This window comes from Erithacus rubecula (genome assembly GCF_903797595.1).
Source record: "Erithacus rubecula genome assembly, chromosome: 23".
In the NCBI taxonomy this organism is placed as follows: Eukaryota; Metazoa; Chordata; class Aves; order Passeriformes; family Muscicapidae; genus Erithacus; species Erithacus rubecula.
In genome coordinates, this window is record NC_136675.1 from 1,656,292 (window position 1) to 1,684,006 (window position 27,715).

At 51.8% G+C, this 27,715-nt stretch overlaps 1 long non-coding RNA gene across 1 annotated transcript; it reads left to right on the forward strand.

The window, feature by feature from the left end:
* The first annotated feature begins 24,031 nt into the window (after window positions 1–24,031).
* On the forward strand, window positions 24,032–25,058 carry LOC306811639. The gene is made up of 2 exons (XR_013776709.1): window positions 24,032–24,187; window positions 24,936–25,058. It is a non-coding gene; the product is annotated as an uncharacterized lncRNA (long non-coding RNA).
* The last annotated feature ends 2,657 nt before the right edge of the window (window positions 25,059–27,715 follow it).

Sequence of the window (27,715 nt, forward strand, 5' to 3'; positions counted from 1 at the left end):
TCTTGGCTTTCCCTGTGATCAGCAGAATGTGTCGAGTCCTCTGACAAAGATCTAATCTCCCTGCTGGCTGCCCTGACTCAAGCACTCTTTTGCAGAACAATGTTTCTTCCCAGAAAAATGCAATTTTATTCCGGCTGCTGTATCAGCCTGTGATATTAGTGCTGAGCTTCTCAGGAAGCTCCTCAGCCAGAACATTCCTGTGCTGGCAGATCCTATCAGGGAAGAGGGAGAATATGATGCCTCTGTGGTGTGGCTGTTGTGAATAAAGACAGAGATATGGAGAGAAAACACGAGATAGAGGCACAAATAAACAAACCTTGGAGAAATATCCTACAGTTTTTGTGGAGGAGCTCCTGACTCTGGAGGGAACAGTCTCATGGCCCAGCTTTCCACTCTTTTCTCCTTTTTCCCTGAGCCAGTGATGTATTTTCCAGCCAGACAGTGCTGCCTGTGCTTTGTGGAGAGGGAACTGATGGGCAGAGTGAGCGTGGCACTAATGGGAAGGAGACGGGCAGAGCCTGAGCCAGCACAGCAATGGCTTGGAAAGCTGAGGGGAGGGAAGGCAGGACAGGAATCCCTGCCTGCTACACACCATCAGCAGGCTCTGGTATCAATCACTGTCCAGCTCCGAGTGCTGACTGATGATCCTGCCCTGTCTGCAGCCAGGAATGATGGAATGAGCAGGGAAAGGCTTGGCCAGGGCACGGCAGGCACAGGAAGGCTCCTGCAGCCTGCGAGGAACCCGAGCAGCGCTGCTCCAGGAGGGCTCAGACATCATTTATTAGCTACTTTCCTAATTAATTCTTCTAAAATAACACAGCTGACTGCTGCAAAGAGCCCATTTGTCACAGTGGGGCCCTTCTGCGGGAACAGCCCCGTTTGAAAGCTCTGAGCATTTCCTGAGGGCCGGGAAGGGCTCTGGCTGCCCAGCAGCACATCCAGGTTCCCTCCAGCCCTGTCCTGGCTGCTGCCCCAGGAACAGGCGTGATCCAGGCTGGAAATCTCCTCATGCAAAGGAAGAGCAAAGGACAGCTGCCAGGAGCAGATCCCCCACCTGCCAGACCCCGGCTGGGAAATGTGTTTTCCTCAGTGTGTGTCTGAACCTGGAGCTGCAGGGCTCTGAGGGAGCACATCTGCTTGTTTACCCAAAAAAAACCCAACCCAGGGACTGATCTCCGAGTCACAAACATTAGAGAAAGCTTCAGAGGTCTTTGTTTGCTCTATAGAGCAAACAAGGAAAAAAAAATTCCTTCCCTCCCTGCTTTATCCACACTCTGATTTATCAGAGCTCATGGTGACAGGAGGAATTCCCCCAGAGGTACCCACACATCAAACGGACCAGAACCTCGAGTCAAAGACACTCTTCTTGCTTTGAGTCTGTTGTGGGAACCTGGTTCAAACCCTTTCTTCCAGGCTAAACAAATTCCCTGTGCTGGAGCCCCAGGGACACAAATACTGTCACTTCTCCTGTCTGACCGCCTGGATCTCCAGCTCAGTCCCAGCCCCAGCCTGGCTGAGGCAGATGCTGCCCCAGGATTTAGGGCTCTGCTTAGAGAAGGCAGCAGCTCATTTCTCTGCCTCACATTTTAAGCCTTCAGTGATTTCTTGAAGGTGAATTTCTCACCTTCCCTGTCTAAGGGAAAATACTCCTGGAGACAAATGGCTGGGATAGGGTGGAGGAGCCTCTTTAAAATCAGACTTTTCCCCCTTATCAGTGCAGAATCTCTGTGAGGCTCTCACTTGGTCACTTGAGGCCGTAATTCTGCCCCAGGGCTGACATCCCTGAAAACCACCAAGGATAAATGTCCATAACAGGCAAGAGGGATGGCTGGGGCATGGCTCTCCATGGAAACCAGGACCCTGGGTGGGAATTCAGATTCCAGCACCTCATCACAGTTCTGGAGTTCAGAGCAGTGGAAAGGACAGAGAAATACTGAGGGTCACAGTGCCAAACCACACCAAGGGAGGCTGATGCTTCCTGACCACTTCAGAGCATTCTGCTCTGATTCCAAGTACAGCTCCATGAAATACATCCTCTAGATGCCTCTGCCTGCCTGGAGAGGAATGGAGGGAGGGAGGGATGGATGGATGGATGATGGATGGAAGGATGGATGGATGGATGGATGGATGGATGGATGGATGGATGGATGGATGGATGGATGGATGGATGGATGGATGGATGGATGGATGGATGGATGATGGATGGATGGATGGATGCATGAAAGGATGGATGGATGGATGGATGGATGGATGGATGGATGGATGGATGGATGATGGATGGATGGATGGATGGATGGATGGGTGGATGATGGATGGATGATGGATGGATGGATGGATGGATGGATGGATGGATGGATGGATGGATTATGGATGATGGATGGATGGATGGAAAGATGGATGGTTGGAAAGATGGATGATAGATGGATGGATGGATGGATGGAAAGATGGATGGATGGATGGATGGATGATGGATGGATGGATGGATGGATGGATGGATGGAAAGATGGATGGATGGATGATGGATGGATGGATGGATGGATGGATGGTGGATGGATGGATGGATGGATGGATGGATTATGGATGGTTGGAAAGATGGATGATAGATGGATGGATGGATGGATGGATGGATGGATGGATGGATGGATGATGGATGGATGGATGGATGGATGGATGGAAAGATGGATGGATGGATGGATGGTGGATGGATGGATGGATGGATGGATTATGGATGGTTGGAAAGATGGATGATAGATGGATGGATGGATGATGGATGGATGGATGGATGGATGGATGGATGGATGGATGGATGGAAAGATGGATGATGGATGGATGGATGGATGGATGGATGGATGGATGGATAGATGGATGGATGGATGGATGATGGATGGATGGATGGATGGATGGATGATGGATGGATGGGTGATGGATGGGTGATGGATGGATGATGGATGGATGGATGATGGATGGATGATGATGGATGGATAGATTATGGATGGATGGATGGATGGATGGATGGATGGATGGATGGATGGATCGTGGATGGATGGATGGATGGATGGATGGATGGATGGATGGATGGATTATGGATGGTTGGAAAGATGGATGATGGATGGATGGATGGATGGATGGATGGATGATGGATGGATGGATGGATGGATGGATGGATGGATGGATGGATGGATTATGGATGGTTGGAAAGATGGATGATGGATGGATGGATGGATGGATGGATGGATGGATGGATGATGGATGGATGGATGGATGGATGGATGGATGGATGATGGATGGATGGAAGAAGGGAAATACCATCTCGCAGCTCCCTTTGGAAAGGGATCTACCTTGTGCTAAATCCAATCTGCCTCACCCCAAAGCAGAGTTGGAGAAGAATGAACACAGTTTCTATGGACAGAGGAAGATGTCCAGCTGGGACAGATTCCCAAGGAATTCCCTGGCCTCAGCTCGGCCCCATCCTGCTGAGGGAACACCCCCATCCCATGCACCCAGTGAGCAAAAATCCCTCGGAATTTCTCCCTGTCCCAGCCCAGCAGCCACCACCACCTGTCCCTGGGGGTCACACTGCTGTGGGAATTCAGCCCTGCATGTGCAGGCCCTGCTCCTGCCAGAGCCCATCCCAGCCCTCCCCAAGCCAAGGGTGGCTGGCAAAGAGCAATTTCCTGTTCCAGGGAAATTGCCCTCTCCTCCCCAGGCTGAACCAGCCTTTGTGCCGAGGCTGAGGCTGCACAGATCAGGTGTTTCCATCCCGAGGAGGACAGAACTTTTGCTCTGTGGTGGAGAAGCAGAGTGTGGCAGGAGAGGCTCTGATCACACAATGTCCCGTTCCTGCAGAGGTTAGGCTTGTTTCTAATCAGTGTTTGCTCTCTTTTCTCTCGTCTCAGTTGGAGTTGCTCAAGTCAGTTCACTGCCTGTGCAGAGCTCCCTGGAGCTGCACCCCCAGGGGAAGGTCCTGGAAGGGTAGGAAAGAGGTGGCAGAGATCACCAACACCAGCCCCTCAAAGGGCAGAGACTGCACAGGCAGCTGGGCTCACATCTGTGGGTGGAGGGCCCAGGGCCAGCTCTGCACAAAGCTTTGGGGGCATTCAGACAAAATCTGGGACTGCACCAAAGCTCTTCCCTGAGAAATGGGAAATTGGGGAGCTGGGCCAGGGACTCACAGAGCACACATCAACCCAGGGCTGCTGCAAACACAGCAGTGTCTGCAGTCTGGGAGTCTGGTCATTTAAAATATCTTAGCCTGTGCAAGTTTCCTTTCCCACTCTCCCAGCACATCCCAGTTTTATTTTCAGGGAGTTCAGAGCCAGCAGACACCGGAGCAGCAAAGTCAGAGGAGCAGAGCCAGGCTGCCCCCGTGATGGATTTGGCCTCGAACACGGATCAGGTGCTCCAGCAGAGCATCGAGGGGTTGGGAGGAGGAGGAGGAAGCAGCTCCTCAGCTGAATTCCAATTCCCAGCTTTACCCGCAGCCTTCCCCAGCTTTCCCCTTCTCGCAATGGCACAGAGCAGCCAGCCCTCCCCATGGCTCAGGCTGTCCCTGCTGCCAGCCTGGCTCAGAGCTCGGAGCGGGGCTGCAGGAGCCGCGGGATGCCGGGTCTGGCTTGAGAGATGCTGCAGTGCCATCTTCAGACGGGAGGGCAGCACCCGCCGCGGGGTGGGCTGGGCACGGGAAACAAACCCACCCCAACGCCCTGCCAGATCCAGAGACTGGGAGACGTTCCCGGCTGGACAGGCTGGAACTGGACGGGCCAGCCCGGGGGTGCAGCAGGACCGGCACAGCCCCATCTCTGCACAGCCCCATCACTGCACACCCCGGGAAACACCATCCCAAGGATGCAGCAGGACCAGCACAGCCCCATCTCTGCACAGCCCCATCTCTGCACAGCCCCAGGAAACACTATCCCGGGGGTGCAGCAGGACCTGCACAGCCCCATCTCTGCAGAGCCCCAGGAAAACACCAGCCCAGGGGTGCAGCAGGACCAGCACAACCCCATCTCTGCACAGTCCCATCTCTGCACAGCCCCATCTCCACACACCCCAGGAAGCTCCAGCCAGCACACTGAGGGATCCAGCTGCATCAAACAGCTAAAGCACTTTATGAAAAGCAGATCCAGCCTCTCCCTCTGCTCTGTGGCTGGGCTTGCTGAGGTGGAAATCACAAAGTGTGCCTGAGCAGCTCTCTGCTCCCAGCAAGCTGGATAACATTGTTTTATCCTGATGGCTCCTTCTCCAGGAGGGGATAGAGCAGGACAAGGAGCTCTGTCCTTCCCTGCTCCCAGATCCTGCAGGCCCTGCCCACACAGCCCCACTTTCCATGGAACAGGTTCTCCTGATCCCAGCTCTGGAATTTCCTGCAGGGAATAAGTGGTGGCAGTGACCCTGAGGGCTGGTCTTACTGGGAGCACTGGGAGCCCATTTAATTCTGTGCCACATTAACAACAGCCACTGACAGCCCCGTGGGCAAACAGGGTCTGCAGCCCCTCTGAGCTCAGACAGCTTCAGACAGGGCCCCTCTGAAAAGCAGCACCCTTAAGAAACCATTTTTCCACCAGCACTGGCTATTTGGGCCAATTTTTAGCAATTGTAGTCATTTTGGCCTCCTCCACACGTCACCACTGCCGTGAGTCCCCGGAGCTCAGGGAACAGCAAATGTTCCTCAGGATTTCAATGGATTGAAATCACTCCATGGCCTTTTTACAGTGGCATGGACTGGCAGAGAGCAGGGTTGGATTGGATGTTGCAGAGAAATCCTTCCCTGGGAGAGGCAGGCCCTCGGCAGCTGTGGCTGCCCTGGGACTGCCCAAGGCCAGGCTGGACACTGGGGCTGGAGCAGCCTGGGACACTGGGAGGGGTGAAACCAAACCATTCCCTGATGCTAAAATTCACCCCATGTCTTCCCCCAAGCTTCCCCTCCCTCACAGCCTCCAAACAGACCCGGGTGCTACAAAACCTCTGGAGAAGGTGGAGCTGGTGAGCTGAGGCAGGGATTCCTGCACTAGGGATGAAAATGGAGCCATTTCTCACAAAGCCTCCTGCAAGACACCCAGCCCACCTTGGCTGGGGATTACAAAGCTTCATTTTCCCTGAGAGCTGGTGGTGCAGAGGGTGGGCCTGGCAGAGGGAGCCATGGCTGCACATGAGGGGAGCTCAGAGCCAGGGACAGCCCCAGCCCTGTCCCCAAAGGTGTGACAGCAGGGTGACAGGAGCCTGCCAGCCCTGAACAGCCCTGCTAGAGCCAGGGACAGAACTGCCCCCAGGCATTCCTGCTAAATCAGGGCTGAGAGCTGCTGTGGGTGGAAGGAGCCGAGTCCAGCACTGGCTCAGCCTCAGGAGCTGCAGAGCTCTGGGAACCTTCCTGGGTGAGCCACCATCAATTCAGCTCCTCCAGCTCCCCCTGCCCAAAACTCAGCAGCCTCCAGGCAGGGTCGAGGCCAATTTGCTGAATTCCCAGCTTGGCAGGGAAGGGATTAGACAGCAGAAATGGGATCTGAGGGTTACACAGCTCTCACAGCCCTTCCCTCCCTGTCCCCGGGGCCAGCTCAAAGCCTCGCTCCTTCACAAGCTTCTCAGCAATTAGCTCGTTTTAATTAATACCAACTCCACCCAGCGGAACCGATGCCTTGAAAACGGTTGGGAGAGAGGAAAAAGCAAAAAAAGGAGGAGAGTCAGGGTGCAGTTCTGTGCTCACCACATGGAGGGGGGTGCTGGGAGCCCTGGGGACAGGGGACAGGGCTGTCCCCACACCCGTGGGGGTGGCAGATGAAAGGGGCATCTCCCCACCCCTCCAGCTGCTCCCACTCCTCATCTGTGCCCCCACCATCCAAAAACCACTGCAGACACACAGAGTTGCCTCCTGCTCTGCCACAGAGCTGCCCCAGCTCCGGGAATGAAAGGCAGGAAGCAGTGCCTGGTATCAGCCTGAGCAGCCAACTCTCCTTCCTGCCTCCATGGCAACTTTCAACAGCCTTAATTGCTTCTTATTTTAACACTTGAGGAACGAAACCTCTGTGATCTTCTACCACTTGATTATTAACACTCCCCAGAACAAAACCAAATACAGCCGAGCACTATTTTATGTGTGTTTATATTTGCAGCTCGAATTTTCTGTGTAATCCCTGGCTGTGGATCTTTGCTGCTCCTTCAGCCAGTCTCCAAAGGATGTCAGAAATTCTGAATGTTTGCTTGCTCAGGGCTCTGCCCTCCCCAGGCTCTCTCCTCCCTGGTAAAGTGGAATAAAACATCTCTGGAGGCTGCCCAATGCCAGCACTGAGGTTCCTCTCTCCTGACACAGCTTTTCCTCTAGAAATTCAGAATTGCTCCAAACCCCACACACATCTAATGGACAGGGAGCAGGAATGTGTCTCCAGTTTCACCCTGCCCCTGGTGTGATCGCCCTTCCCTTCCCTTCCCTTCCCTTCCCTTCCCTTCCCTTCCCTTCCCTTCCCTTCCCTTCCCTTCCCTTCCCTTCCCTTCCCTTCCCTTCCCTTCCCTTCCCTTCCCTTCCCTTCCCTTCCCTTCCCTTCCCTTCCCTTCCCTTCCCTTCCCTTCCCTTCCCTTCCCTTCCCTTCCCTTCCCCTCCCCTGGGAGCCAAAGGGCCAAGCTGGTCTGGTCAAACTGGTGGCACTGGTTGTGTCCCGTGGGGCAAACTTCAGGGGGTGACAGGGGCTGAATCCAGCCCAGAGCTTCATCCCCCTTCTGATGGGGGCTGGAAAACCCTCTGGGATGGAGAAGCAGCAGCACAGCTCAGCTCAACAGCCCAACAGCCCACCCAGGGGGTGAAACTGGCCCAGGGTGACCTGGAGGGTCCATGGGGTCACCCAGGGGAGGGGCTGGAATTGGTCCAGGGTGACCTGATGGTCAAATTGCTCCCTGTGGCCCCTCCCTGCAGGGACTGCCAGGCTGGAGCAGCCCTGCCTCTCCTCCTTCCCAGGACAGCACCTCACTCCCGAGGCTGGGCCAGGCTCCTGCCTCCTCCCTGGGGTGCAGAGCAGTGAAGCTGTGACCTCCCTGTGCACAGCTCTCACCTGCATGGATAACCATAAAAACACACAACATTTTACAGTCTGCTCCCTATTCATTAGGCCCTGCTGAATACAATAAAGCTGCCACTGGACCAGCCCCTCCTGGAGCTCTCAGCTCATGCTGAAAAATGAAATTATATTGCAGTGAGCCTTGTAAACAGTGCCAGGCTTGTTTATTTTAAGCCCCGCTCCAAAATCCAATCAGATAAATTTTATGTGGGACTTAACTGCTGCTGCTAATTTGAGGTAATGGGATGGACAGAGCTGCTCCCTGCTCCTGCAGGACAGGCACATTCCGGGCAGGTATCCCATCCCTGCAGACTGGCCCTGGTTTGAGGGTTGGGAGGGAACTTGGAACACCCAGAGCTCCCCATTCCTCAGGAGAAATCACATTTCCAACATCTGGAGCCCCAGGGATTCCTTGCCCCTCCCCAGGAGCCCCTGCAGGTCCTTTTCCTCTGTTGACAGTCCCCCAGCAGGGCACGCTGATCCATGGGCTTCTTCCCAGGCATTTCCTGCTGCTCTGCTGTGACAACTTGCCTCTGATGCCAGCCCAGCATTTCTGCACCCCCAGGACTCCCAGCCCTGCCCTCTTAGCTCAGCCCCAGTCTGGGATCCCCAACAGCAGAGCCAAGGTGGGCACTGAGTACAGAGGTGGATGCAAAGTTCTCCTTAGGCACCAGACCTTTTCTTTTATAAAAAAGTGATGAGGGGGAAAAGGAAGATTCAGTTAATTTATCCAGAAATTGGTCAATCCCTTAATCCCAGGAGGTCAGAGCCATCCCACATGGACAGCCAGCTGGATTTCACTCTCTCCTTGGTGGGCTGCTGCTTCCAAGAAAATCTCATCTCAAGACACAAAGAGTCAGGTCAGGGAAGCTCCTAATTCTGGGAAATGAGGTGGGACAGGGTGGATTTGAGGCAATCCTGGCTGGGAGTATTTGGGGTGGGCACTGGGCTGTGCCTGTCCTAAGGGGGCTGAGGGATGCTGCTCCACAAACCAGAAAATCCTTCTGTCCCCCACCTCCCAGGGGCCAGACCTGCTCCAGCTTTCCTGTGTTGGTGTCAGGAAGCAGAATTTAAAGGCCCTTGTTCTGCACATCTTGTCACAGTGTGACAGATTCCCAAAGGCAGCATTCCCAGAGTTTCTGACATCATTCCTGGGCCTTGTCTGCCTCCCTCCCCATCAGACCCTGTGATGCCAGATCTGATCCAGGAGATGGAATATCCTCCCTTGCAGCAGGTGGATTTCTGCTCTACCTTCCTGAATTATCCTTCCACAGCAGATGCTCCTTCCCATTCCAAACTCCAGGAGCTTTTTGTGTGCAGAGGGAACATGGAAAATCTCCTCTCTGGCAGCCTCAGCTGCAGAGCCAAGGGGCACAGGCTGATGGCACTGCTCTGAGGATCCATGGATCCACATCCAGCTTCCACAGATCCTGCTGGAAGCGTTCCCCGGAGGGAGCTGCACATCCCAGAACAGCAGAATTCACATTTAATGGCTCTGCCCTGGCACAGGGAGGGGGCTGGGCTGGAAGGGCCCCACACCAGCAGGACATGAAGCCACAACATCCTCAGGAGCAAAGGAAGCAGATTTGTGTCCATTTTCAAGCCAAATTACAGGCAAGTGGAGGGAGAAGGAAAAGGACAATTGGATGGAGCAGCTGGGAAACATCCCCTAAGGATGAATCCATCAGAACTGGAGGCACTGGGTGCTGGGAGCTCCTTCCACAGCTCAAATCCCCCAAACTGCTGGAGAATCAATCCCAGCCTGGAAAAAAGGCTCTTCCCCAGAGCTGCTCCCTTGCTCCATCCCTGCCTGGGTGCTCAAAGGGAAGAACAGCTCCAGGCCAGGAGACTCCCAGAGAAGCAGCACCAAACCCTGGGGGAAGGAGCAGCTGCTCAGGGGGGGAAAGAGGAGTGGAGGCTTTAGGGAGAGGAAAAGATTTTCCACCAGGCAGATTTTGGGCTTCCCATCCTTCACATGTAACCTTTGTCCTCAGATGGGCATCCTAACAAGGGCATGGCTGCAAAAATAACCAATCCCTGTTGAGAGGGGAGGAAAGAGAGAATCAGCTGGGTCTGGCAGATTTGCCTGTGAGAGCCTTGGATCACACCAGGCTGTTGAGTCAGAGCAGGCAGGAGAACCTTTGCAGCCTGGGGAGCTTTTCCTAGCTTGCTGCTAAAGCTCCCCTCCCTGGACTCTACATCTTCATTTTCCCCTTCCCTTCCCTTCCCTTCCCTTCCCTTCCCTTCCCTTCCCTTCCCTTCCCTTCCCTTCCCTTCCCTTCCCTTCCCTTCCCTTCCCTTCCCTTCCCTTCCCTTCCCTTCCCTTCCCTTCCCTTCCCTTCCCTTCCCTTCCCTTCCCTTCCCTTCCCTTCCCTTCCCTTCCCTTCCCTTCCCTTCCCTTCCAGCAGCTCAGGTGCAACTCCTTGGAGTTCTCATCCCTGGGAATTGCTGCCATCCATGACTTCCTTGGATCTCCCCCCTTGCAGGGAATTATTCTCCTCCAGCACAGAACCCACAGAGCATTTGCAGGTTCTGTGGGAAAGGTGTTTCCACACCTGCTCTTTTTCCAATCACCTGGGAACTGCAGCTTTTCCTTATCCCAACACAGCCTCACATTCTCCAAATGCAGATACTGTAAACTCAGACAAGCTGGGGATGTTCCACAGCTGGAATTCCAGCTGCAGCTGGAATTTTTTTGGGAACTGGGGAATTGCAGCCTCTGTGCTGCTGGTTTGGGAGCTGAAATGCAGAAATTGTGGCTGCCCCTGGAGCCCTGAGTGTCCCAGGCCAGGCTGGACAGGGTTTGGAGCTCTCTGGGACAGTGGGAGCAAGGATGGCTGAGATTTAAATCCCCTTCCCACCCAAACCATTCCATGACTCCATGAAAAGTCTCCCTCAGTCAGCTGCAGTTACCACCCAGTGTGGGCTGATCCTGACTTTTTGGTGCAATGGAATGAGTTCAGCAGGATACAGCCATATGGAATAGATGGGAAGTTTTAGGGAAAACAGAAGCCAGTGGAAGGATTATGAAGAGTTTTTTTTTTTTTTTTTAATTTCTCAGCCCCTTCAGAACATGAAAATAAGAATTGCATCTTTGAGGCAGCTCAAAAGCTCAGTTTGGGGTTGTGTCTCTGTGTTCACAAACCTTGGATTTGCTTCTTGCAATCAAGAAATGAGCTTAGAATCAAACACTTCAAAAAATTGTGCTCTCCTGCTTTTAGGGATTTCCAGCACTTTCATATGGATATGCATGCACACAGAGCTTTCCTCTGCATTGGCCACAAACATTAATGCTTCATTTGGCTTTAATGAGCAACTTGAAACTCCAAAAATCAAGAAAAGGCCCTAAAGCAATTGAAAATAAAACTTGACAGCAGCACAAAACCAACCAGGCTTTCTCCAGCCTCTCCCAGCCAACCTGTGGAAAATCTTTTCCTGCATCAGCATCCCAGACGAGGGAAGCAGCCACAAATGATGGGCAGCCAGGCTTTTAAGCACCTTAAAAATTTAAATGAGTTCCAGGTATAAATTCAAAGTGGTTCCTCTGACTGCATTAAGGCCCCCCACAGGCACTTTCCTTTCAGAATGGGAGCAGCAGTGATTTGCTGTTGTTTATCTGCTGCTGAGTGTGGAGATCCAGGGAGCTGGAGCCCTTTGGGAGCCTCCTGGGGCATTTGGGGCATTCCCAGGGGATCCCAGAGCCAGGGTCAGGCTGTGGTCATGGACTTGCCTTGGCTGCCAAAGCCTGGAGGATGCTGCACCTGAGAGCAGCAGGCAAAGAAACCCCTCTGAGAAAACCCCACAGCCACAGCAAATCCCACCTGTGCTCCCCCAGATCCCTCATTCTGGGGCACTTCTGTGCTGCCCCTCTCCTCCCAGCTGCCAAAGCCTCATCAGAACAGAGGGAAACCTTTCAAGGTGACTTTCCACCAGGGCAGGCTGTTCCAAGCCCTGCCCAGCCCAGCCCTGGGCACTTCCAGGGGTAGAACAGCCACCAACCTTCCTGTGCTCCACTCCCTGTCCTGTTCCTCCTGCACAAACCTCTCCTCAAATCCACAATTTGCAGTGAAACTGCCCAGCAATCCCTGTGAGGAATAATGGAACAGTGCCCAGGCCAGGCTGGGGCAGTGGGACAGTGGGAGGTGGAACAGTGGCAGGGGTGGGATGAGATGATCTTAATGTCCCCTCTAAACCATTCTTTGGATTTTAAGATGGAAAATCCAAACCCTGTGGGGCAGGAGCTGTCTGGGAGCTGTGTTTGGGCAGCAAAGGGGGTTCAGAGCAAGCTCAGCAGCTGCTGAGATGAGCAGCCCAGTTCAGGAAAAGCTTCACTCTCCACTCCTTCCTAAATTCTTTTCTTTTTTAATTCCACTTGCTACAGCAAAGCACTGCAAAGCTGTATTTAAATTAAAACAATCCTCCAGCCTGCAGAGAAAACACACAGAGCCATCCATTTCCACCAGCAAAAGGGGCAGGAAATCCAAGCAAGATTTATACAGTTATTCCTCTGTAATTATCCAGAAGAGAGAGAAGGCCCAGGGGTCAGCAGTATCTCATTCATTATCACACCCCAGCAGCTTCTTAGGCTTTAATTTTGGTTTATTTTCTTGCAGTCCCCTGCCTACATCCAGATTAAGGGTGATGTGCTGGGAAAATAAAGCTCTCTGTTGAAGATGGGGTGAAATAAAGCCTCCCCCACACCCAGGGCCCAGGTGTGGCTGTCACCTGCTGCAGGGTGACCAGGCCATCATCTGATGCAAGGAAATCAAGAATAAAATGAAAATTAATTCAAACAGAAGGGGGGAAACAAGGAGCCCTTTGAGAGCCAATATTTTCATTTGCCTTTTGCCATAACAGCTCCATCCATTCTTTTCTCAGCCTCTAAAAAGCTCTTGGTGCTGCTTTGGTTTATGGAGGAGAAGAACCCCAGGGACCCTGTGCTGGTGGCACTAAATCCCTGGTAGCACTTCACAGGGCCACATCCCTCTGGTTCCAGAACAAATCTCCCCTACCCACAGGGAGACCCCAGAAATGGAGCAAAGTGGGGGAGAAGAGCTCCAAACCTGCCAGATTTGGGCTCTCCAGGCTGCCAGTCCCAGCATCACCCCATGGTGGGAACCTGCAGTCCCCAGCTGGGGGATCCTTCTCTCCCCAATTTGGGATTTGGGAGGGGTTTTGCTCCAGCACCTCCCCAGACTGCCTGAAACCCTGGAGGGGCTCGAGGGGAATCACAGGGAGCAAAGGGGAATCTGAGGCACAGAGGGACAATCCATGGGAGGAAAACACTCCTGAGGGGAGCCAGGGAGCAGCTGCAGGCATTAACCCTGGAAAAGACCCTTTTTCCACCTGCACAGAGCCACAGGTGCTGCAGAAGCTGCTGGGGCAGGAGAGGCTCAGTCCCCACCCTGAGGTGCCCAACCTGGGGCACTTTGAGAACAAAAGGTGCTGACTGGGGAAGAATTTTTTCTAAGGGAGTTTAAAGCTCATTAGAAGAGCTAATGGGAGTTTTTAATTTAGGGACTGGGACTTCCTGGGGCACCCTGACATGCTCAGACAGGGCTCAGATAAAAGAGATCCATAGGAGCAGTTTTATGATCATGATGTCCTGTTTAATTAAAGATCCTCCTCTTCAATTATTGCAGCTTAATCTGGGTGTACAGGGCTGTAAGTGGCATCAGCTGAGAACACAGCCCCGAGCAGATTTAAGCACTGACAGTGATTTAGACCCTTCTTGGCTTTTTCTGTCTTCCTTCCAAGGCAAGGAAGGTTTATTTATTTATTTATTTATTTATTTATTTATTTATTTATTTATTTATTTATTTATTTAAGGAGTCAGAGCTGCTGCCCTTGTGCCTCCAGCTGGGTTTTGCTGACACCCTGGGGCTGACAGCTCCCAGGTTACTTTCATGGTTTTAAAACCTTCAAACATTGCAAAAAGCTGGTTTTCCCCCATGTGCTGGACAGGAACAAGTCCCAGCTCAGCCCCAAAGCTCCACAGTACAGAGCAACCTGAGCAAAGCTCACCTGAGAAGCCACAATAAATCAATTTTTTTAATATTCTTCCATTCAGAGGATCAAGCTTCAAGACTTATTCCCAAAGTCATTAATCACACTGTAAAGTAAATCTACAAAGCTTGTGTTCTCCTGGATTTTGGAGATGGAATTCCAGGACTTCCAGGGTGACACCTTTGGAGTGATGTGGTTTCTGTGTCCATAATAAATCAAATATCTTACAGGACACTTACATCACAGTTCAGCTGGGACCACTCTGCTTCTTCTCCCACTATCCAGGGGAATTTAAACAGAGCACTCTGGATATTTTGTCTCTGATGGGAAGATTAGACACTGGATTGGGAAAATTATTCCAGTTTAAAGCTGCTCTGCACAGTCCAAACCCCAACAAACAACAGAAACTTTGACTCCAATTGTCTCAGAGTGAGGCAATTTTACAGAAACCACGCAGGTAATTAATGATCCCATCAGGAATTTCCATTTCCAGAGTGGGGTATGGGAGCTTTGCTATAAATTAAGCCATCCAAGTTTTTATTGGATTTTTGTACCATACTTCAAAGTCCTAAAAAGCTCCAAAAATTCACTCTCCTTGTTTGCCTTGATAGAGATGGAAATCTTATAAATTACATTATTATAATTTCCCTATTATCTCATATCCACCCTTACATTCTGCTTCTGCACAATCTTCATAACATCCTTCAGATCCTATAAATTGTGTCTTTAGTATGGAACAAAGCAGTGAGGAGAGAGATACAGGGGTGAAGCAGGAGGCAAAGGGAATCAGTCAGACCTTTTATGTTCATTAAAACTGTTGCTGGAGCAGGATTTATTATTATGTTGTCAACTAAATTTTGCTGGCACCCAAAAGCACCTGGGAACACTTGAAACACTTTGGCAATAAGTGCCTCAAGTGTCACTGGGAGCGTGTGAGCCCCTGACACTTTTATAAGAACAGTGACAGAACAGAACCATCCCCAGAGGGGGAGAAGCAGCCTGGGACATCCAGCACCTTCCAGGACTGGAGAGAGAACACAGGGACCAGGGCTGGGGCCACCAGCACTTGGGTGTGCACAGCACCCTCTTGGAGCAGGGATCCAGCTGGAATTTGGGGGGAGGCAAGGGTCCCTCTTCTCCTTGTCTGCTGCTACAGAGCTCATTGGGATCTCAGCTCCACAGGAAACAGGGTGGGAACATGCAAGGGGCACCAGCCAGGGAGACAAAGGTGCCCAGGGCAAAGGCACAACACCTGGGTGGATTCTGGGCCTCCAGGCACCCCAAAGCTCAAGGGAAGAGCTGGGAATGCCAGGCTGGGTCGGGTTGGCAGAGACCTCAAACTCACCCAGTGCCATGGCAGGGACACCTGCCACTGTCCCAGGCTGCTCCCAATGTCCAGCCTGGCCTGGGACACTGCCTGGGATCCAGGGGGATCCTGGGGCAGAGCAGCTGGATGCTGATCCTGCAGCCTGTGGAGCACTTGAGAGCAGTGGAGGTGCCACTCACCTCCCACTGAAAATCATCATCACCAATAATCAACAGCTCCCTGACCCACAGCCTCCTGCTCTCCCCAGGAACTTTGGGCACAGTCCAAAGCCTCTCCAAAGCCACCCTTGGCACCAGCCCCACTTCCAGGACTCAGGACAGGACTCTTTAAGGGGCACTTTGGGCTCCAGGTCCTCAAGGAAGGCTTGGGGAGCCACCTGCCCTCCCAGGAATGCAGGAGCAGCTCCCCAGATGAATCCCTGGAGGCTCCAGGTGCCTGCATGGAAATTCAGGCTGCCCTGAGCACCAAAGAATGGGGCTGGTGGCCACAGCAGAGCCTTCCCGTGGCCAAAAGTACAGGAAAGGTGACAGGAATTCTGCTCTGGCTCAGCTCCTGCAGCCTCTGCCACCTCTCTGTAACCACATTTCCCTCTGTGGGAGCAGGGAGGAAAATAAAACAAATCCTGATGAGTCAGTCCCCTGTGCCCTCAGCAGCAGCTGCACAAAGCCAGGGGCCAACCCGAGGGGGGAGACTGCTTTTGGGACTAAAAGCTCTATAAATGTGTCCATTATCCTAAACAGACATTTTAAGACAGGACTTGTGGCCTTTCACCACTGTGTTTTCAGAGCTTTTACACATCATTTTACTTAATATAAAACTCTCCCACCTTGCTTTTGCCATTTAACACCTCAGATTTCTGCTTTGTTTTCCAGCTGATGCATTGCTACCAAATTTTTCCTCTTTATATCAGCCTGGAGCCCATTTGCAGCACAGAATAAAACTTTCACCCTCCAAAGGAGCAAGTGAAAGGCAGAGAGGGCAGAAATAACCTTTCCAAATGACCAAATGCAACAGAGGCATCCAATTTGCTTGCCTGGGAAGTTGAAAATCCTGGGGGTTCAAAGTCCTTCTGTGGTGCAGAATGGGGGAAATTAGGCTTGACCTTCAGCTTTTCAATTCAGGAGGGGATTTGGGAGCCTCCAGCGGGTTCTGTCCTGCTGTGACACATCACAAATGGACCCTTAAGTGTCCCAAACACCAATTTCCCCTTGGCCCCAGCCTGAAAGGCAAATGCTTCAAATTGCAGCAAGGAGCTGGAATCTGTATTTTGCTTCCCTCTAAGAGTAAAGGTCAGAATGTACAAAGTGGGGTTTTTTTTTGAGAAATACAAACTCTGTCACTGACTCCTGCAAAACTTCAGTTGAGAGGGTCCCTCTGCAGGGACTGGGAGTCCTGAAATTCAGCAGAACTTCAGGTTTTCCTCTTGAGGTGCTGGAAAAGGATTCAAGGGGCTGAATTTGGTGTGGATTTTGTTGACTTCAACACCTTCCATGTCTCAAATCCTTTGTGCTAAAGCCTGAACTGGCTCCCAGTGCAGGCAGGTGATGGAGGGGAAGCTGCAGCTCCAGGGAATGAGGTGGGAATTGTCCTCAGGAGGCACCTCCAGCATGGGAGGTATAATAATAATAATAATAATAATAATAATAATAATAATAATAATAATAATAATAATAATAATAATAATAAAGAAAGATAAGCTTTGGGGTCACTTCACTGCAGCCTTCCAGCTCCTGAAGAAGCTGCAAGAAAGGTGGAGAAGAACTTTTTACAAGGGCCTGGAGTGGCAGAACAGGAGAGAATGGTCATACATGGAAAGGGAGGAGGTTCAGCTGGGATATTGGGAATTCTCTGTGGGGAGGCCCTGGCAGAGGTTGCCCAGAGAAGCTCTGAGGGTCCTGAGTGACTTCCCAAGAGGAAGAGATTGATGACCTCAGAAATCTCAGCCAAGAGGAGCTCAGCACCCAAATGGAGTAATTTAAATCCCAAATTCCAAGCTCCAAAGGAAAAAACCCTCCCAGCCCACTTGGCACCAAGTTTTAAAACAAGTTTTTTATGATCATCATCATCACTTGCCCTCCACTGAAATCATCCTTTCCCCCCACACTGATGAGACCTTCCCTGCCTAATAAATCATCACGTGTAAAAAAAGTCACAGAAATAGCAGAGGGGAAAAGCAGCTCAGTAAAAACTGAGTGTTTTCTTTCCAGTCATGTAGCCTTGGGACATCTTCCATAATTCCTCTCTGTTTGCATTTTAACTACCTCGAGGATAACTTTTTATCATCCCCTTGAATTTCTGAGCTTTTAACCACCCAGTGATGGTTAAAGGGCTTTAAGAACTTGGATTTTTAAGGGGCACAACTCTGCTTCCACTCCTAAAAGCTCCAGCACTGCAGTTTAACCACTCTGCTGAAACATTTCAGCTGTGGCTCTGCTACGTGGTAAAAAATCCACTCTGAGCTGCTCACAAGATGTCTCTAAACACCCCAAACCTCCTGCCCCACTTCTCTAAGCTTTCTCCACTTCCAAAAGGAGCCCTGCATTAACATCACTCCCCTCATGGATTTTTTGGCTGTTTCAGGCTGCAAAGCTCCAAGTTTGAGTACGTGTGTTCTCCAGACTGCCTCTGGGGCTGCCCCTGTGCACAGCTGGCACAGCTGGCTGCCAGCTCCCTGTCCCTGCTGGGATCCCTTGGCTGCTCCAGGGACTGCCAGTCCTGGTGCCCAAGCACATCCCAACCAACCCTCGTGGCACCTGCACAGCTCCTGCCACTCCTGAGAGCAATTCTGGGTGAAACCACAATCCCAGCCTCTGCCAGGCCTCTCCCAGCTGCCCCCTCCAGGGAATTTTTCTGCTTTTACATTAAGAGTCATCTTATTTCCCTTGCTGTGTGCTGTAGAACAACACCCAGGGATAAAATCCCAATTCCCCCTCTCCCTCCTCCTCATGTCCCTCGGAAATTCCTGTTCCTGAGCCACAGCAAGCCCAGGACGTGGCTCCTGGAGCAGCAGGAGATGTTTGGTAACACCCTACAACTCTTTGCTTACATCTGCCTCCTTATTTTCCTCATCTAATTAGTGGTGCAGAGAATTAAACCTCAGCCTTCAAGGCCAGGAGCTCCCCAGGAGAGCAATCCAGCTCTAATACTGTTTAAATATGAAACAGCTCCTGTCCTGGCTGCAGCTGGGGAGGCAGAATGCACAGAAACTGTAATTACTGGGGGTGATTAACAATTGCAAGTTATTGTCAGGGACTGCAGAGCTGCTTTAGGAAATCCTCGGGGGGCAGAGGGAACAGCTCCGAGGTGGGAGGGGGAAGTTGGTTCTGGAAAATGTTGTTGAACAGATTTGCCAGCACAGCTGTGCCCCAGGGCAAAAGGGACAACATCATCAGGGGAACCCAGGTTATCCCTGCTGCACCCTCAGGAAGGGCTGAGGGGATCCCAAATGGATCCAGCCCCAAATCCCACACAGGGGATCACACAGCAAACATTCCACACTGATCCCAAATGGATCCAGCCCCAAATCCACCCAGGGGGATCACACAGCAAACACTTCTCACTGATCCCAAATGGATCCAGCCCCAAATCCACCCAGGGGGATCACACAGCAAACACTCCACACTGATCCCAAATGGATCCAGCCCCAAATCCACCCAGGGGGATCACACAGCAAACACTCCACACTGATCCCAAATGGATCCAGCCCCAAACCCTGCCCAGGTGTGCTCCAGCCTGGCTGCAGGGTGCAGGGATCACCCCACACCCTGTGGCCCCCACAGGCCTGGCTTTGTGAGCCTTTTGAACTGGTCTGATCCCACTAAACCTGGCTTGAGGGCTCCAGCTCAGCTCCAGAGCAGCTCTGGCTCTGCCTGCTCCTCTCTCTCCTTTTCCAAGCTGAATCCAGCCCCAGATGGCTCTTGTAGGGTGGAACCACTGCAGCCATGATCACCCCTCTTGTTCCCTTAACTAAAATTCCTTTTTAGGAAGGAATTTCAGGTGAAGGGGAAGTGCACAAGGGTGAGCAAACCTCAGATGTCCCAGCATCATGAGGGTGAGTTGTGTTTGATTATTCATTTCCTACTGTCCAGCATTCCATAACCTTCAATTTCCCCTGGACACAAAAAATATGTCCTTCACCTCAGACAGTGTAGGATTTAGGTTTCAGACATAAAAGTGAGCAGCAACCACACAATCCAACACCAGTAATCAAAACCCCATAAAACAAAGGTCATGGTCATTTTAAGGACTCTGAATCCCTCATTCCCAACTTTCCCTGGGAGTCAGGGCTGCCCTTTCATGGACACAGTCCAGACAGGCTGGGAGCTGCTGGATTCCACAAATCCCAGTCTCCAGGGGAACTGCCTGTTCCTTAGGATTTTCTCTCCTCCATGCCAGCAATACAACACAGAGCTATCTGAGTGAGCATTAAACCAACCAACAATCCTGCAAAGCATCCACAAACCCCCAGAAAAACTGCTGGCTGCTTTATTCCCAGATTTCTCCCTGCAAATCACAGCTAATCCTTGCAGATTTATTGAGATTACAGCCTCCTGAGGCTGAGGGTTGCTTACAGGGAGTATTTACAATCAGCACAGCACATTCCCCTCCTGGGAACTGAGGAAAAAGCAAAGGAAAATCCCCAGCAAAATGAGGGTATGGAGAGGATTTATGGCAGGGGTCTGGATGGGATCCATTGCCCTGAAAATGCTGTGGATTTGGTCACATTCAAAAAAATTTATAAAAATAAAAATAACAGCTTTGGGTATGTTTTCACTGAATCCCTGGTCAGAAGGTATTCAGTGGAGCTGGGAAAGAATTCATTTCTATCCCACTCTGCTGCCTGGGAGCAGGCACAATCCCCTGATTCCAGAGGATTTGCATCCTTTAAGTGACTCAGGCAGCAAATGCAATTTAATGCAGACAAGTGTAAAACGCTGAGTCCAGAGGGACAAAGCAAGGAGCCAGTGCAGCTTAATGGGAGCAGGGATGTGGTGGGAATGAGGATGGTGAGGGTGATGATGGCCAGGAAGGGATTTATGGATCTGTGAGGAAAATCCTGCAGTCACTGACACCCTCCTTATCAGCACAGAGCAGGAACTGAGCACTGTTATTGCAGTACTCCTCCAAAAAGGGACAATGTGTTCAGGATCATTGATCCCAGAGTGATACAGGGTCATTGATCCCACAGTGATACAGGATCACTGATCCTGATGTGATAGAAGATTATTGATCCCAGTATGATATAGGATTATTGATCCCAATGTGATACAGGATCATTGATCCCAATGCAATATAGGACACTGATCCCAGTGTGATACAGGATCACTGATCCCAGTGATGTCCTACAGGTCTGCAGGAGGTTTTCTCTGTAATTCCTGCTCACCCTGCAGGAAAGGTTTTGGGGTGACCACATTGTGCCTTTCAGGGCCTGAAGGGGCTCCAGGAGAGCTGCAGAGGGACTGGGGACAAGGCAGGGAGGGACAGGACACAGAGAATGGTTCCCAGTGCCAGAGGGCAGAGCTGGCTGGGATCTTGGGCAGGAATTGTTCCCTGGCAGGGTGGGCAGGGCTGGGATGGAATTGCCAGAGCAGCTGTGGCTGCCCCTGGATCCCTGGCAGTGCCCAAGGCCAGGCTGGACACTGGGAGCAGCTGGGACAGTGGGAGGTGTCCCTGGGGTAGCACTGGGTGGATTTAAGGTCCTTTCCAGCCTAAACCATTCCATGGTTCTCTGATTCTGTGGCTGCCATCCCCATTCTCACCAAAGCACATTTTTCTGCCCCTTTCAGACAAACAACTCCATTAGCACCCCAGTTCGAAGTTCTCCTTTTGTTCAGAACCTCCCAGCACAGGTCTGGAGTGTTTCCTGATTGGGGCCAGGTCTGGCTGCTCCTCTGCAGTTAAAGACAAGTGGTTTCCATAATTTTGTGTTCTCTGAAGGAGGAGGATGAAATCAAATCAGGGACTGCAGCCTGAGCACTGAAACACTCCCTGCCAATCACTGCCAGAGCTGCTCCAGCAGCAGAAAATGCCTCTTTTCCCTCTCCAAAGGGCCCTTGTAGAGCCTCCATGTAATATCAGACCTGGAAAGGGAACAATACCAGGAAAAGGTTCAGGGAGATGAAGGCACAAATTGAAGAGCTCCAGTGCAGAGCTGATGTTGAGAAAAATGTGGATAAGGGTAGAAAAACTGAGTTAAATGCAAGTTTTCTGGGGATTGTTAAACCACAGCATCCAGAGGGTGAATTTCCACACCTTCAGAACAATCCTGCCAGAGGCTTTAAAACATCCCCAAATTACAAGGGCAGCCAGGTCCTAACAGGAGCTTTCTGGGCAAATCACTTATGGGGAAGGAGGTACAGGAATCACCTGGAGGGACAAGGAGCCCTTGGAGATTGCCCTGAGCAGGAATTTATCTCATCTGCTCTTCAGCAATGGGAGGCCTTGTGGAAAGCAGAGTTTGCAGCTGCCCTGTGCACACCCAGAGCAGCTGTGGTGAGCTGTGGTCCTGAGCTGTCTGAAACTTCCAGGAATCTGTGCTCCAATGTCACCCTGGCACCTCCCAGCAGCAGCTCCAGCTGCATCTTGGCTTAATGATTTGTAGCAGGTTTTTATCTGCCAATAGATCCGTGCCACAGAGATGGAAAGTTTTATGGGCTTTCATTTTCATCCTGCTTTATGGAAGGGACAAAACAATAATGAAAAATTGGAAAAATGATTGGAAAAAAGAGCAGCTGCCCTGAGAAGATAGCAGGGATTCAGGAGTGAAGGAGGAAAGTTGCTATTGTGCTCAGGACTGCAGGAGAAGCAAGGCTGCCTGATCTCTAATTTCTTCTCTGATTTGGCTCACTGTGATGCAAACAAGGGTAAAAATAACACCCTAAGTGTGATTCTTCCCGTGAATTCCCTCCAGAAAAGTTCCAGGTAGTGGGAATCAATCCCTGTGTCCTCTCATGAAGCTGAGCCTGCCAGAACACATTTCCTCTGGGATCTACAACCTTCCCAAAGTCTGACTTTGGATGGGCCAAGGGAAGTCATGGCGCTCCAAAATGCCCATTTGGAAGGGTCATCAGGAACAGAGGACAGGAAAAGGCTGGGAGGGTTGGGATTGTACAGCCTGGAGAGGAGAAACTTAAGAGTGACCTGCCTGTGGCCTCAAAGAGCCTAAAGAAAGAGGGAGAGGGACTGGGATCAAGGCAGGGAGGGACAGGACACAGGGAATGGCTCCCAGTGCCAGAGGACAGGGCTGGCTGGGATCTTGGGCAGGAATTGTTCCCTGGCAGGGTGGGCAGGGCTGGGATGGAATTGCCAGAGCAGCTGTGGCTGCCCCTGGATCCCTGGCAGTGCCCAAGGCCAGGCTGGACACTGGGAGCAGCTGGGACAGTGGGAGTGTCCCTGGGGTGGCACTGGGTGGGGTTTAAGGTCCTTTCCAGCCTAAACCACTCCAGGACTCCCTGTGGTGTCCAAGACCCAGAAATTTTGGCACATCTAAATCCTTTATTTTGGACCTGCCAGGGTTTCCATCCTCATTTGTTTATCAAGGCTGAGCTTCTGGATTTGATGTTGATCCTTGTTTTCTGCAAAGAATGAATTTCCCAGGAAGTCTTCAGAGTAATCTTCCCTATTTCACTCACCATGGTTACACTTGAATCCCATGGGATTTGTTACCCTGGAATCAGCTGCCCCACAGCCCTGGGTGTCACTGAGCAAGGAGATTGGGATATGGGGGAGCCTGGGGCTGAGCAGAGCTTTAATGCATTCCAGAGAGGCTGCACCGTCAGATTACACAGACCTGTGTATGCATAAACCATTCCCTGCCATTGTTTCACTGCAGAAACCCCCAATTACCTGGACAGGGATCTCAGAGCCAGCAGGAGCAGAGCAGCAAACTGCCCTGAAGCTCAGCTCATGGCAGGGCTTCAAGTGGCCTCTTCTGTGGGGAGGAAAGGTTCCTTGCATGCTGCATCTTTGTGCAATGGAGTCGTTGAGCTCTGAATTCCTGAAGCACAGGAGAAGGATGGGCTCTGCCCTGGGCAGTCTGGGTCACATCACCCAGATCTTCTCTGCTAGAAACAACTGCCCAGAACTGGATATGGGATGGGATCATGGCTGAGCAGCTTCTATGCCCTTCTCCTCCTCCTCCTCTCTGAGCTGGACATCCAGAGCTGCACACCCAGAGCTGTCCCTCAGAGCTGTCCCTCACCATCACTGGTCCCCTGTCCTTCCCCAGACTCAGGCAGGTGATGTCACAGAGCCATGGGCTCATGGAATGCTTTGGAAGGATGGGAATCCCCACCTCGTTCCACCCCTGCCCTGGGAATGGAGGAGAGTGAGGGGGTTGTGCAGAGCCAGAAGGGTCCCCCTGATCCCCCTTTTCTGCCCTCCCTTCCCAGCTCCTCAGCCCCTCCTGGGGCTCCAGCCCCTCCAGGTCCTTGCTGTGAGCTGGACACAGCCCCCAGCACCACCCAGCCTTGTGGAGCCCTTCCTGAGCAGTTCCTTGCACTCCTCCTCACTGTCCCCCCAGTTAGGCCAGTGTCACCTGCTGGGACACTCCAGTGTCCCTGGGCCACCCTGCTGCCCCAGCCAGAACCTCCTGCCTCTAAGCAGGGCTGGGACATTTTCCCTTCTTGGAGCAGTGGGACCCAGCTCCTGTCCCACCCCCAGCCCCTTTCCTGCTCTCCCAAACCCTGCTGGCTGTGGGCACAGGAAAGCTCCAGCCTGGGAGCTGATTTTGCTACTCTGGGATGGCACAAACTCTTGCACAGTGTTTTTTTTATGGAGCTGTCCTACCTTGGGAAGGAACTCGCTTACTGAGGTGGGCAGTGTGAAAATCTTCTCATTTTAGGGAGCTGCAATGTCAGACTCTGACGTTTCCATCCTGTGACCGTGGCCAAGGGTGGGGATTGATGCTCCATTTCTGGGAGCCACATGGTCTGAAAGCTTCTGTTCCCACAAAGAAATAAATAATCCCCAACCAGTTTTCTGGATCTTTAGGAAAAGAAACTGGAAAGCTGACTTGGAAACATACAGACAAAGAGGAAGAAATGCAAATATTTGTTTGTGTTCCCTAATTTTTAGACTCGTCTTAATTTTTTCAGCAAGGCCAGGCTCATGAATTTTGACTGCTTGTGACTAAAATTTCTGCTCTGTGCCATTCTAGGGGCTCAGGAAAGCTTCCCAGTGAGCACCAAAAAATGAAACTTTCCCTTTAAAACAGCCTCATATTGCTGGAGTGATAAAACCCTGTCAGTGATATATTTATATATATATCTAAATAAGCAGCTGGTCAGCTGTACTTAAAATATTCAAAGTAATTCTCCACTTAGCACTTCTATCTTGAAGTTATAAAGCAAGGTTGGCTGGCTGCTGACATTATTGAATTTCAAATAAAGAGACTCTGAAAGGCTGCTGGGGTGGGTTTGTTTCCTGCATTCTCTTAAAAATGCCTTGACAAATTAAACCAAGTTGTCTTCAGGCTCTCAGCTCAATGTAGCAGAGACAAATCTGGGCAGCTCCTGCTGATGGGGTTACAAATAACACAGAGGTTCCTGGTTCCATTTCAGACTTCACACTCACCCAGGCAGCTCAAGGAAACCAACATCAGATCCAAGAATATTTGATTTTTAAAATATGTAAAGATACAAGAGGAGAGAGAAATTAATAAATGTGTGATATTTGTGATTAAATTGATGGATATCAAGTTTTCCCCCTGGGAAAACTTTCATGTTGGTCATGTCATGGAGTCAGAGAATCCTGGAATAATTTGTCTGGGAAGGGATTTGAAAACTCATCCATGGCAGGGACACCTCCCACTGTCCCAGCTGCTCCCAGTGTCCAGCCTGGCCTTGGGCACTGCCAGGGATCCAGGGGCAGCCACAGCTGCTCTGGCAGTTCCATCCCACCCTCATGGGGAGAATTTACCCCAAATATCTTCATCCTAATCCTCACAGGGAGAAATTTATCCTAAACATTTTCATCCTAATTCTCGAACCCATCAGAGGGGTGAACCAGGGATGCTCAGAGGAGAGGGGCTGAGGGGATTTGGGGTGAGCAGCAAAACCCACAAGCCAAAAACCCCAAACCCCCTTCGAAGGGGCAGGAGGGGGCTCAGCCAGCCTGGCCTTGGGCACTGCCAGGGATCCAGGAGCAGCCACAGCTGCTCTGGCAATTCCATCCCAGCCCTGCCCACCCTGCCAGGGAACAATTCGTCCCAAAATCCCACCTAACCCTGCCCTACTTCAGCACAGCCTCACAGGGCTGGGGCAGAGACTCTGTGTCCCTGTCCCTGTCCCTGTCCCTGCTGGGGACAATGGGCAGCAGGCAGGGACAGCTGGGGCTCTGTCCTGGCCGTGCCTCAGTTTCCAGCAGCCCCTGCTCGCTGTCTGGGGTTGGAGGTTCCAGCACGCTCGTGTTGTGTCAATATTGGTCATAAAGTTCTCCAGGCCTTTTATCCATCTCCTGCAAGGCCTGGCTGTGGCTGATAACAGATTCCAGAGCCTGGCTCTGCACCCAGGGAGCACAAAGAGCCTTTTATGAGTTTTACATTTCCCGGCCGTTAATTTCATGAGGCCGCGGGATGGAGTAAAGCTCCAGGAGGCCTCAGGTTTTGTCAGGCTCGTCACAGCCATAAACTCCCCTAACAAGTCCATTGTGCATCTCTTATCTCATTTCCCTGCTCCTCTGGGGGTCCCTCCCTGCCTATTCCTTGCCCCCTAAAGGAGAGGATTGAGAATTCCTCTTTGCACTAATGTGCTGGATCTCGCCATCCTCAGTGTAAAAAACATCTTATTTTCACTCTTCTTTTAGTTTAAACCAATCACCCTTTGCCCCTTTGCAACAGGCCCTGCTAAAACTTCCTGGAGCCCCTTCAGGCCCTGCCAGGGGCTCTGAGCTCTGCTGGAGCTTCTGCTCTTCAGGTGTCCCCCCAGCTGTCCCAGCCTGGCTCCAGAGGGGCTCCAGCAGCTCCCTGGGTTCCTCTGGGCTCTCTCCAGCAGCTCCAGGTGCTGCTGGTGCTGGGGCTCAGAACTGGGGCAGCTCTGCAAGTGGGGTCCCTGCTGAATGGGGCAGAGGGGCACAGTCCCCATTGTCCCTTTGTTTAAACCTTGCAGATTCCACCTGCAGGATCCTTGGACAAACCTGCTGGACCCAGGGCAATGGATGAGCCAGGACTGGGAGCCCCAGGAGCTGCAGGAAGCAGATTTTGTGAGCAAAGGCCATTCACTGGCTGGGGACCCACACAATCAAACTGACAATTTCTGCCCAGCTCTGCCCATCCTTTCCCATTTGTTTTTGTTTCAATAAAGGGCAGGGCTGGCTCCTGGCCACTGCCTCCTGCCTTTGCCAGGCTGTTGTCCCAGCAGCTCCTGCAAGGGGCTTCAGGACAAGCAGCCCCTGCCATTTTTGACTGATGTGCTCATCACCTGCTCTGTGAGGGCTGGGAGGGTGGAGAGCCCCCACAAAGGAAGGTGGAACACGTGGCTGGGGGGTTTAACTTGTGCTTCAATGTCTATGTATTCCTTCCAGATTGGAAGGAGTAGTTCCAGATTAATGGCCCATGGTCCAGCCCTCACTGCCAGGTGATCCATGGAAAACTTCACTGCAGCTCAGCAGCTGGGCACGGATTAAAAGGGCTCATGCCACATTACAATAATATTTAATTACTAAAAGCAAGTGAATTGCCCAGCTGAGGCTGAGGAATCTGCTGGGAGGACACATGAGTAGAACTGAGCACAAACCTTCTCCTGGAATCAATTCATACCAAGGGGAGAAGTGAAGATAAAATAAGGGAGAAGAGTCCTGAGACCACTGCAACACTCCCTTGATGATCTCATCCCTGCCTCCCCACCCTCTGAGCATTCCCAGTGTTTTCCATGAACATTTTCCAGAGCTGTCCCCAGGGAGAACCAGGGGTGGAACATTTCCAGTTCATCAGCCATGGTGGGATGGGAACAGCAGGAGGGGACCCAAGGCCACCATCTGTGCCTGCAGTAGGGTCTGCAGCACCCGGGAGAGCCCTGGGGCTGCTCCAGCTCAGCAGGGCCAGCTGGGGTGGGATGGGATGGGATGGGATGGGACAGTTTGGGAGATGAATGGACAGTTTGGGATGGGAAGGGACAGTCTGGGATATGAATGGACAGTTTGGGATGGGAATGGGCAGTTCAGGGTGGGAGGGGAGGGGACAGCCTGGCCTCCCTCTGCCAGGGCTGGAGAGGTCCAGGGCACTCTGGGGTCCAGCTGAGCTCCTCAGGGCAGGAATGGGGTTTTTGCCATGGGCACCCCGAGGGATGGACCTGCCTGGATGGAAGGGCTTTTCCAGGTGTGCTGAGTCCCGAGGCACTTTGAT